This window comes from Nymphalis io, chromosome 16 (genome assembly GCF_905147045.1).
Source record: "Nymphalis io chromosome 16, ilAglIoxx1.1, whole genome shotgun sequence".
NCBI lineage: Eukaryota > Metazoa > Arthropoda > Insecta > Lepidoptera > Nymphalidae > Nymphalis > Nymphalis io.
The window spans coordinates 3,847,054-3,860,537 of record NC_065903.1 but is presented as its reverse complement, the minus strand read 5'-3'; the positions used below and the strand labels follow the sequence as shown (position 1 = coordinate 3,860,537).

The 13,484-nt window shown below is 32.6% G+C and overlaps 1 protein-coding gene across 2 annotated transcripts in view; it reads right to left on the bottom strand.

Moving 5' to 3' along the window:
• Positions 1–13,484, bottom strand: part of LOC126774377 (uncharacterized) — a 152,014-nt gene that overhangs the window by 68,503 nt on the left and 70,027 nt on the right. The window contains exon 3 of one of the 2 annotated variants that reach the window (XM_050495872.1): positions 12,411–12,474. The exons of the other annotated variant lie outside the window; for it this stretch is intronic. The gene's annotated coding sequence lies outside the window, so the exon portion shown is untranslated. The remainder of the gene's footprint in view (positions 1–12,410; positions 12,475–13,484) is intronic. 2 annotated transcript variants of the gene reach the window in all.

The following is a 13,484-nucleotide window of genomic DNA, read 5'->3' as shown; positions in this document are numbered from 1 at the left end:
CAAAATGGCTAATGGCGATGGGAAAATAAAAGTCAAACGTCGGAATCAGTTGCATCCTCTAGAAGGATATATCCAGCAGTGGACGCGGCCTTATAACGCTATATTTTTTTTTTTATAAAATAGGAAGACAGATTATATTTGTATATTTCTGTTCCAATGTTCAACGTCATTTGTTAGAACTATTTAAAACTTCCCATAAAATATATTTATCTACAGATTATATCTTGTTCGCTCACATTATAAACACGAGATGTGAAAACATTAACTTAATATACTCGCCGACGTAAGAATTTATTATTTCTAACTCAGCAAATTTCTACACTTGCAGTTATTTGCGAAGATAAACGATCACCTCGAAGGGGCAACGCCGTAATACTTTATGCTATAAAATTGATTTTAAATTCAACCGTATTGCTCGTGACTTAAAGACCATTTAAAAATATACTTTGGCTATTTTAACATTGAAAGGAAAGTGACCATAAACGTTAGCCTTAGGGGTCCTGTCTTAAGGGTCTATTTTGTATACACGAAGTTGTCCATAGAAGTTGAAGATGTAAATTATTCGTGTGATCTTTAACTCGATCACGCGCACGCTAGCAATACACGAGATTGGATATGTAGGAAGAGATTTTGATTGAGTAATTTGTACATATATTGTGTTAGAAATCAATTCATATATGACCTTTATTGCCTTAACAATAAATAATAAATTTAAATTTATGTAATTCACAACTAGAAAATTTAAAATGCAATGATATAAATTCCCTTAATTGTCACAGGGACAAGTTCAAACGGACGATGTCCATCCGGAATAAACCGGACGGCTGGTTACCCTACATAATTTCTTAGATAATAAATAGACTTCATTCTTTATACTACAAATGACACAGAAAATTACGTTTCTATTTTTATTATACCTGTATAACTACTTTATACTAATAATATATAGTAAGTAAATATAAAGTATTAAAATAAAAATATGTATATTTTTCATGTATTAGAGAAGTACGCCTTTAAGCGCGCTTTTTAAAGTTCGTCAAAAAGTTGTAAATATCAAGATTTATTTGGTGGTATTACACACATAAGTGTACTGGCCGTCGTCGCGTTTGGACTCTACTACCACTAACCATCAGGTGGAGTAGAGTCATTTGCCATCCCGGGGCATATAAAAATAATAATAATAATAAAAGTAAAGTTGTTAAAAGCGCACAAGGTATTTGAACAATTAAGGGAAAATAAAACAAATAAGTTCAGGCCAAGCACCATAGACTTTTCAAGTAACTAGTGTTTATAATTGATTTCGTCTTTAACGATAAAGAAAAACGTCGTAAGAAAATTGTCAGATGTTTCTCTGCCACGTGACGTATCCACCGAGCGGCATCGTAATTGAATAAGCTACAAACCTTCTTTAAGAGAAAAGGACGCATTTGTTCAGCCATAGAACATTGACAGACTGCTACTTTTATTTTAATATTAAATAAAAAAAACATTTGCTAACTTAATTGTATTCAAGCAAAGTAACAATGATATCAATTGTTTTATTTTTTTATTTATAGTATAGGTTGTATATGTTTTAGAAGATCAAATTTAACAACTTTTCTCAAAATAACGAGTAATTTAAAAGTAAAACTAAACCGTTCAGATTCAACACGAGAGGCCAACGAGGTTCTATATTTATATCATACACACTTGTTACATACAAGTGCAGAATAATATTTCGAAAGCCGTCAGTATAATTTTGTATAGAGGCTCGTTAAATACAAGGCTGACGTTGAAAAAACTTAAATTACAAGTCGACCGCGACCTAAAATGTTCGAATAGTCAGATGTAACGAAGTTGATGTTAGTAGGTGATATTTCTTATCTCAATTAGAATGCAGATGGGCTATTTGATGGGCTATTTGAAGGTCAAGAAAGATAAGATGTAAAAAAATTACAGTCTGTAAATTTTCCACAGCTGGGCTAAGGGCTTATAGAGAAGACAAATTGGAGACGTAACATCTTAGTTCCCAAGGTTGGTTGGGCATCGGCGATGTACGGAATGATTAATATTTCTTACATTGCCAATGTCAATGGGTGGTGGAGACCATTTATGATCAGATAGCCCATGTGCTGGCCCAACCTATTGCATAAATAAAAACTTTGATAAAATGCGTGTTAGTTGCTTGACTTTGACTGATTTTGAGTATCAAAACAAAAGTGCTCATAATACACATTTGAATATTTATATTTTGAATTTGAATATTTGACAATAATAGAACAAGCATCGCGTTCGTAACATAGAATGCAACATGACAATTTCACGAACGCGTAGCGAATGTCAAAATAGGCTTAGATATGAAACGTTCCCATTTTATATAATAATATAATGCTTAACGTCAACGCGTGACTCGGACGTACAGATTTTAGAATTTATTATAATAATCACGTTTCGCTTAACTGCTTTACGACATACAGTTTTTCTCACGTTCAACTCTTACAAAATACGATGTATTTAGATTCCGGATACGATTCGAATTGACAAAGAAATGACGATAAGAATATCTTGATGGTGATTTATGAATCATACGAGTATGTTCATAATTTAAACATAATAATACATGAAAATAATACAACTTGTGTCACATTTGTCTATCGAGACTTATAGTATTTGATTGCAGGCTTTAGGATCGATAATAAAATATTTTCAATGTAATAAGAATATTACTTATAGTACTGTAGTAATAATAAGATGTAATAATATTAGTATTTTAATTTATATTAAACTTAAGTTACGAAGGTAAATAAAAAGTGAAATGTAACAGATTACAGACTACAATCCCACCACTGGGCTAAGGCAAGGAGCCTTAGCCCAGTGAAGGAATTTTAAAGAAATTCAAGAAGAAAATTCAGAAGGAGCTAAGGCTCCTTTTCAGGAGGATCTTATTTCACCACGTTGCTCCAAACGGGATGGTGGGTACATGTGGCAGTTTTTTTCCTACCGACACATGCCGGTTTCTCACAATGTTTTCTTTCACGAACGAGCACGATATGAATTATAAGCATAAATAAAGCACATGAAAATAACATAAAACTAATTAATTAAATAAATATTATTTCTAGCTAGGATTTCGTTTCCATAATGTAACATTTGAGTGAAGCATATCTCACGAAGAGTTTTATTTCCGTCAAGTGCATTAATTATTAACGCTTTACTTGTTTCCGGAACAAAGTTCCTTATCGCACGTTATGCCATTTGGCGAATGAGTGCTATGCCGATATAAGCAGAGCCGGATATTAGAGGTCTGGAGGCCCCGGGGCAACAAGGGAGTGAAGGCCATTAATTCTTTTCCAAATAAATTATACACTTTTGTCAGTAGTGATTTCATAATTTATTACGTAACCAATTTATGGAGATATAGTAAAATACAAAAAATATACTTCTATTTTACTACAACAAAATTTTAACTCGCCGGAATTGGGATGTTTTTTTTAAAATAAATCTCTAGTGTTGGGGAGCCTTCTTGTGGATGCCCCGAGGCTGTAGCTCCGAATGAATAAGTGTAAGACTGGTGGTAGAGCTTTGTGCAAGCTCATCTGGGTAGGTACCACCCATTCATCAGATATTCTACCGCAAACAGCAGTACTTGGTATTGTTGTGTTCTGGTTTGAAGGGTGAGTGAGCCAGTGTAATTACAGGCACGAGGGACATAACATCCTAGTTCCCAAGGTTGGTGGCGCACTGGGGATGTAAGCGATGGTTAATATTTCTTACAATGCCAATATCTATAAGGGCGTTGGTGACCACTTACCATTAGATGGCCCATATGCTCGTCCGCCTTCCTATTCTATAAAAAAAGACTTCGACAATCACGATACTCGCTTTGGCTTATGTGTAAATAATTCTTTTAACATTTCGCTGTTTGCGAATATACAGGCGGGACTTGAAAATACTGCTATATACATAATATAAATTATGATATTTAACAAGTTATATAATCAGTAAGTTAATTATTCATTTTAAGATAAAGGCACTTAGTTCCAACCAGGTCCAACCAGAAGTAACTCCCGTTTTTATTATTGTAAAAATTTGACATTATCATTAAGAGTCAAGCTCGAAAAATCGTTCGAAAAATCGAAACAAAATTAAACGAAATTTTTTTTTATACAATCAATAATAAATTTATAAATGCGACAACGAGTGTGTTTGTTACGCTTTTACATCGTAACTACTCCACCGAATACATCACGCTTTACATACACATTATATCATACATAGCAAATGACATACGGTACCTTATTCCCCATTACTGGTGGTAGGGCTTCGTGCAAGCTCGTCTGGGTAGGTACCACCCACTCATCAGATATTCTACCGCAAAACAGCAATACTTGATATTGTTGTGTTCCGGTTTGAAGGGTGAGTGAGCCAGTGTAATTACAGGCACAAGGGACATAAAATCTTAGTTCCCAAGGTTGGTGGCGCATTGGATATGTAAGCGATGGTTGACATTTCTTACAATGCTAATGTCTAAGAGCGTTGGTGACCACTTACCATCAGGTGGCCCATATGCTCGTCCGCCTTCCTATTCTATAAAAAAAAAAAAAAATTACACACAGGCGTAGCTATTCGGAAACGAATATAATTTAATGCATTTAAAATTTCCTCAAATGTTTTCTAAGTATAGTTCTTGCTGCATGATGTTACAGTCACGTTATCCGAAGCAATCTGACACAATCTGACGCAACGTGTCTAATTACCGTCACAACTGGACTGAAACGTTCACACACCACGAATTTAGTGTTAAATATTTGATACGAGTTATTTTATTTCATTTATGCAAAACGAAATGCAATTGCGTTGCTTTATGAGCTTTGTTATTATTACGTCATCACACTACGAACAACATACGTTATTTGATAATGTTCAGATGAAAACAGTACGATGTTTATGTATTTGATATTGTTGTTACATTTATTTATTAAAACATCAACACCAACAAGGAGTACACTAATAATTACAAATGAGTTATTAATTAAGAAAGTGGCGGACACCGACTGGATGCGGATGGCGGAGGAGCTTTAACGCACCTTGGAAGAGGCCTATGTTCAACAGTGGACGATGATTGGCTGTTGATTGTTTGATTTGATTGAGTCATTAATTATAGAGTTATATAAATCATCTTCTTAATTACATGTGTTGCAAAATATATATATAATTCAAATTCTACTTTACTAAAATAATAATTAGAATGAAAATTAAAATAGTAATAACAAATAAAGTGTGATATTATAAATTAAATTATTATAAAATTTAGTACATAATTGTATGAAATCGAATATTATCTAAAAATATTAAAATTCAGAATAAGATTAAATGATAACCGAAGACAAAAGTTTAATTAATAAAGATGTTTAAAGAAATTTATGAACAACAAATTATAAATTATTATATATCTATATTGAAATAAATTAATATTTTTTACGAAAATAATTCAAATTGTCATTAAAAATACCTAGCTTCGGTTTACGAACTTTGTTGACAATGAAATAATTGACCAGCTGTCTCGCTCTGACACGTATAATAGTTATTTAAGGCCAGTATACATAAATAAACCGAGATGGCCTAGTGATAAGAACGCGTGAATCTTAACCGATGATCGCGGGTTCAAACCCGGGCAAGCACCACTGAATTTTCATGTGCTTAATTTGTGTTTATAATTCATCTCGTGCTTATCGGTGAAGGAAAACATCGTGAGGAAACCTGCATGTGTCTAATTTCATTGAAATTCTGCCACATGTGTATTCTACCAACCCGCATTGGAACACCCGCGTGGTGGAATAAGCTTCAAACCTTCTCCTCAAAAGGGAGAGGAGGCCTTAGCCCAGCAGTGGGACATTAACAGGCTGTTACTGTATACATAAAATAACTTTATATTATTGAAACTAAAGCGGAAATATATATTGAAGAGAACGAAACAATTATAAAAAATACTGCTTATTTTGTATACAATATTTGCTTAAAAAAACAATCGTTTCATTTTGAAGGTAAACACATTATTATAATATCGTATTACTAACCATTGCATTTATACTGTTCTAAATTTAAATTAACCTGTAAATAGTTTTCATAACTATAATTGTTTAATGTTACTTGACAGCGAAATAGTTATTAGATGAAAGTCACAAACCGTTGTGTGCAAAACCGTCACAGTTTATGCTTATTTTAAGAAATAATAATTTTCTTAGTAACATTTCTCAATTTTTAAGCAAGTTTATGTAATTGTAAGATTTTCTTATTAATGAAAAAAAAAACATTGAATGTTCGAGTATATGTCATTTTTCGTAAATTAAACATGTCAAACAAATTTGGGTCGTATTGTAGGTTTTCTTCACCACCAACCCCGAGATAAATTTGACACATAAATTAAGCACTTGAAGAAGCTTGCTAGCCTGGGTTTGAATTTTTTGTGGGTTTGAAGCCGCAATAATTAAAATTCTGTTATAACCATTGAGCCATATCAACTAAACATATCATATGATATTACATTATGACACATAGTTGATTTATTGTATTATAAATCTTCTAAGCACTCATTATATTGGCGCTAATTAATCATGTATTCATGACATTAAACCAGTTACCAATATTAATTACATAATAAAGGTTCAATAATCGAATAAACACAATGCTAGAGCAATACAAGCGTGTTATTATCATATGAATATGCCTCATTGGGTTAGTTGTCAACTTATAACGCGCAGTTCCTTTGAACAAAATTCATCCCGGGCCGTTAAGTTATTTATATCTATAATAGATAAAAAAACACGTAAAGCTGAACTGGCACCTATTACTTTATCGCAATTTATCATCCCATTTGATTATGGAAATGATGGGACTGCACACCATAACACATGCCACGCATTGGCTAGTCTATCTTGAAAATGGCCGACGTGGCCGAAATCGTTCAGGATTAATAATAACTAAATGTGTGATAACAAATAAATGTGATAAAGTTAGTATGAGATGATACAAAGGCCAGACATTCAAATATTAAAGGTTTAATTGAACAACCTGGTTGGTTTAGTCATGCATACATGAGGTCATAATATTGCTGATCAGGTCATAACCTGATCAGCAATCAGTATAGGTCAGCGTCAGTATCCCGAGCCAGTTTGAGCTCTCAACGACAAATCACCGTTAAGGTGTAAGCGAATAAAAAGTGTTATAAAGTGCAAGTGTTGGACGATAAGCGTATATTTTTTATGCAGATGTATTTCTTTATAGTTTTATGTTGATAATTTAATTAAACCTTATTGATATTATGAAGTGTATTGTTTAGATGCGACGAGAATATAATTCCTAAGTAATAAGTATGTTCAGACAAAAAGTCACTTCTGAATTTTATGTTCAATTCTCTCCGATTTTGCTCAAGTTGTATGTGTAGTTCATTAGCACGATTATAATAGTCTACTTTATAGTTTCGAGTACCTACAATAATTTCTACTTTTTTCTACCTGACTAAAACTACTACTAGTACCAAATATGGCTCATAATCTTAAAGTATACGTCAACAAACATATCCCATGTTTGTTGACATATAAATTGTGCCTGAGATTGCACCAACTTACTCACCATTTAAGCCGGAATCGAGAATAACTGGTGAGCAGATGATATCAACCAATTTATTTTTTTATAAAATAGGCGGACGAGCATATGGGCCACATGACGAGCAATGGTAACGCCAACGCCCATAAACATTGGCATTGTAAGAAATGTTAACCATCGCTTACATCGCCTACGCGCCACCAACCTTAGGAACTAAGATGTTATGTCCCTTGTGCCTGTAATTACACTGGCTCACTCACCCTTCAAACCGGAACATAACAATAATACTAAGTACAGGTGTTTTGCGGTAGAATGTCTGATAAGAGGGTGGTACTTACCCAGACGAGCTTGCACAAAGCCCTACCACCGATAGATTCGAATGCTGTTTGAATTGCTGTCTTATAACTTGTACTACAAATACAATCTCTAAGTCTAACCTTAATTATCGCGAGCGACTTCGACTGGTCGCGACTAGGACGTTGACGTCTGCCTTATTTGTCCAGCCTTTTCTATTACATGATACTTTTCATCTAAAACTATGTCAAGACCTAGCAACATATGTTTCGAGACTGGATATTCAATTTTGAAATCTATACATGTAGTAATAATGCTTATATTGCTCGATCGGGTTGTGAGACTAATATAATTGCAACTTATGTATCACACATTCCAGAGTTTTATTGTGTATTGTGTGAATTACATATATTTAATATCAAAATTAGACGACAATGTTAGATTACGTGTAATGTCAATTAAAAGTACTTACAAGATTCTACTCAACCCAAATATACATTGACATATCTGCACGTTTTTATTTCCCTCGCAGACAGATTTTATTGAAGTGAAAACTTCTTTAGACGCGTTGCGCTAGTTTATCGTAGAGGATAGACTCGTGGCTTCGCGTCACCGAAGTCACCGCGTCATGCTAATGTTAATATAATGAAATCGTTGAAAGTACAAATAATTTAAGTATTTTGGAAATTAATGAGGATGATTTTAATTATTATTTACTTTAATTATTCTGTACTAATATTTTGTATCACTGGATGCGGAAGGCGGAGGACAGGGAGCTTTGGCGCACCTTGGGAGAGGCCTATGTTCAGCAGTGGACAATGATTGGCTGTTGATGAATATTTTGTACCAAGTTTGCAACATTCTGTGTATTTTATATATCATGATAAATAAAAAGCTATATAATAAAAAGGAATAGAATTATTACTAAGAGTGCCAATAGATGTGGAAATTGGACAAATATATTTAACAGTTTCAAGTTTTCACTTCTATCGGCAGTCTCTATGACCGCCTGTTTTTTTTAGATAAAATATCTGCTTCATTCTGTGTTTTCTTACACGCATGTTGTGTGTGTGTGTGTTCATGTTTGTATGTAGGTAGGTTGAGAGCTCAATATTCATGCAGTGTACAGCTTCTTTAATATAATTCATTAGCTAGACACGCACTTCACAAAGAGATTAGGACCTCCGGCCTTACAAGTAGCCACTATACCAACATGTAATGAATTACATATATGACAACTACACATTAAAAACAGCGCATATTTATTTCATAAATGTAAAACGTGCAAGACAGCCTTATCGGTAACATTTCAAACTTATAGTGTAGTAATGACGTTACATTTCAAACTTATAGTGTAGTAATGACGAATCAAATAGACTATTTGATGCAAGTGCATTTTATTCCTAATTTAAGAATATTGTTCTGAAAAAAAATTGAAACAACAACAAAGAAGACATTAATTTTTTTTTTTTTGATGAATGAACATAGTGTGCTAATGACCGAATCCTAGAAGGTACAAACTAACATAACAGTTAAAAATAACACCAAAATAAGCAATTAAAATAATAACTGCATGCTGGAATTCAATCAATTAATCGCTTGACGTCTGACGCGATAGTGCATAACGGTGCGATGAAAATTTCGCTTAATTATCTGTTGCGAATGATGCAATTGAGTGATAGATAGCTTTGAAAACGAGTTAGAAAATTGAGCCTCAGCCATCTAAGTTAGACGATAATTACTGTTTATTTATGTATCGATTATTATACTCTATTGCTATGTATACTGGGGTATAAGGATATGGTAACATCTATACATCCGTCCATCACTTTTTCTAACATAAGCTTACGAAATAGATAGCGGTAACTTGCAACATTCTAGAAACACACAATTAGTTATATATGTTAGTACAGATTTACGGCTTTACTTATGTGTTAATGTGATTCGTTAAACAATAACGTCTTCGTTTCTTTAAATTGATTGCAGATATGTTTATGTAATGTATGGAGCGTTTTCAAAACAATTGTATGTTTTATACAAAATTTTTCATATATATATTATGTGTTTTTGGCCAATTAAACTTCCATGACAAGTTATATCACAAAAATATGCAACATATGAATATATAATAATGCCTATACATACCTTTTATGTATGTTTAATATCAATTAGTGGTTTTTGCGTGAATTCAAAAAAAAAACAAAGTTAATCTCTTATTATAAAGATTTGTTTGATTTTTTTTTAATATATTAATAGAGATATTAGTATATATCTTCTAAATTATCGCTCATCGTATAAAATATATTTTTGTATTGTAATTGTCTTTTTGTATCTATCTAAAAACGTTATTTTCAATAATAACATTTATCCATTAAAAAAGTCAGCTTGTGGTAAATTTTATTAATCCTAAGTAAATGAGGGTGTAATTCGATTATTATATCGCTTAACAATCAAAGCTTATGGAAATTTACAAATACGCAAGTTTGCAGCCTTGAAGATTTCTCTTTTCAGAAGTCCATTTAACTAATATTTTTTTTAATAAAACTGTCAATGACTGTTCTTAATGAATTACTAATATTCCTTTTTTTTCTTCCAATTAAGCGTACAGCTTGTGTTGGAGGGGCAACAATATCGTAAGGAGTCAAGATCAAACTAAACTATCAAAACTGACATAAAAAAACTATCAAACCTGATAGAAATATAATTTTAAGAACAATAAAAACAAAGATATGTAATTACAAAGATATGTAAAGGCACAAACACGCACACACAGACTAATATAACCCGACATATACAAATAACTAGGGTTATAATACTATAAGTGACTATAATTAATATCATTTTTTTTTATAATAAGTAACGACTGTTAACGTTGGGACCAATTTAATAAAATAAAAAATAAACATTTGTCATAACCGAAAATCGAATCCGCGATAAAAACATCTCAGAATATTGTCCAAATCAAATCAAATTATTATTTATTCAAGTAGGGTTCATTTTAAGTGTTAGGTTTATTCAATAAGGGCACTTTGAATCGTCATGTTTCATATTGTTTTAAATGTAAAATTACCACCGGCTCGGAGTGCAGTTTCTACAAAGAACTAAAGAATCACTACTTATCTAAAGAACATCATATACACGCAACATATAATTAATCTAATTCTCTATTAGCATACAAGTTGTGATGTTCAAGAGATGCGTACAATACGCTCCGTTTCACAAGTAGGTTAAATAGCAAACAATAGTCAATTATTGTTCGCGCACGTCTGTTCCTGTTGCATTATATTATAGTAAAACGACCGACAACTTGTTTAAGTATAATAATTTATCTTACGAGTAAGCTGGTTAGTTCATGTAACGACTGCAACAGCGGAAAATTAAAATAATAAAAAAATAAAGTCCGTTTGAATCGCGACACGTTTGTTTGTGATCTGATTTTTGATTGCTTTTAAAAAAACCAGTTTTAAATAATAGATTGAATGAATTAATGATTGAGGTGACGAATCGCCTCCTTAATATAATTTTTCATAAAATCCCTTTTTAGTAAAATAATGTATTAAAGTTATTGGCATGTTATGTCAGGAAAACATTCAATAATAGCAAAGAGAAGAGAGTGAGTTACACCCCCGTGCATCGGAAAGCACCTGAAGCCGATGAAGCCTTCTTTCTTTTTAAGGAATACATTGTGCATTTGTATTTGCGCAGACAAAACATATATTCCGCACAGATGACTAGAGATTGACTGTCGTGGCCGAAACTGGGGCCGAATTCTACAATACTATAAAGATTACTATACGTTCCCGATTCAATTCCGATCCAACTTTGACTATTCTATGTTTATTCTAATCGGAACCGAATCGATATAATGTTAACATATACCGTTTCACAAAATGAAACTTAAGTGTCAAAGTTTATGCCAATAGTCGATAATTAAATTAAATAATAAGAAATCGGATAAACGGCAACGATCACGCTTCGATTCGATTGCGATAATTTGAGAATTTTTTAGTAGAATTGGCCTCTGGTCGGGACTTCATCACATTACGAAACTTTATATAAAAATAGTTAACGACCGTGACTTCACCCGCTAGTTGGAGGGGGGGGGGGTGTATGTATACAAAAATAATATATGTACTTCTTTGAGTTAATATTGTATTTAAAAATTACAGTAGAGTAACAGTAATAGCCTGTTAATATCCCACTGCTGGGCTATGGCCTCCTCTCCCTTTTGAGGAGAAGGTTTGGAGCTTATTCCACCACGCTGCTCCAATGCGGGTTGGTAGAATACATATGTAGCAGAATTTCAATGAAATTAGAAAAATGTAGGTTTCTTCACGATGTTTTCTATCACCGTCAAGCACGAGATGAATTATAAACACAAATTAAGCACATGAAAATTCAGTGGTGCTTGCCCGGGCTTGAACCCATGATCATCGATTAAGATTCACGCGTTCTAACCACTAGGCCATCCCGGCTCTATTAGATAACTAGTAGTAAAAAATTAGTATATATTAAATTATCCAAGTATTTACCTAAATATTTCCTCAGCTTCAGTATTACCACTTTGGAATCTTGTTATCGAGCTCGTGTAATTACCTGTAAGAAAATGAGAGCATTATTAATCGCTTTATTAATATTGTTACAATAGAACAATCAAATTTATTAATGTAGTTGTTTGCAAAAGCTTAATTGTAGCCAAAACATTATATTTTGATTATAATCTGACAATAAGAACCACACATAAAAACATCGATATTTATTATAATGTTTGTACAATAAAGCGCTTTTTATCATTTAGCCGTTTTTGTTAAGATAGTCTAGAAGGCAAATACTAAATGACTAAATATACAATAACATGTGATATTGCAATTATCTAAAGAATAAATCAGTATATAGAATATTACTAAAAACGCCAATATGTAATTATATAATATATTATAAAACCTTACAAAGAACAGAACAATATCTTTGATATAAAGTAAATAAGCCCTATATTAAGCCTTATTGTTTGCGATTTTTGTGCCCATATTGCCGCACTATATATGGCCGAATGCTTTCCTTTCCCGTAACCGTTTTCATATTTCAATCGCTATATAAATTGCGTACACGTAAACGCCGCAGACAAACTCGAGCCCAACCTTACCTAAACACGTTTGCTCTCATTTCACAACGAAATCTATTAGAGGTTCTGCGCAATCGCAAACCTTTTTTTCTATTTTGTTTTACAAAGATCACTGTGCACCAATGGTATGTGAATTTATACTTTATTATAATGTGTTAATGGCGACAATCGTTTGCTCATTCCACGTGGTTAAGTTATAACGATTAAATTTTTACATATGTGCTTAACTTTAAATAGTATTTTTTATTGTTTGAGGAATAATTATACTATTGAAATATACGTTATAAACATATATTAATTTCGTCTAATCAAAACCTAATAATATACAAAACTGAAAAAAAAAATGTTTTTTTGTTTGAAGGAACAAAGAACCTACCAGTCCAATATGAGAAAAAGTTTTTGCTTAAGAAAGGCTATCCTTATACATCCATTTATCTATTTTGCAGACTATGCTGTAAAGACCATACGTAACTGGAGAAGTGTA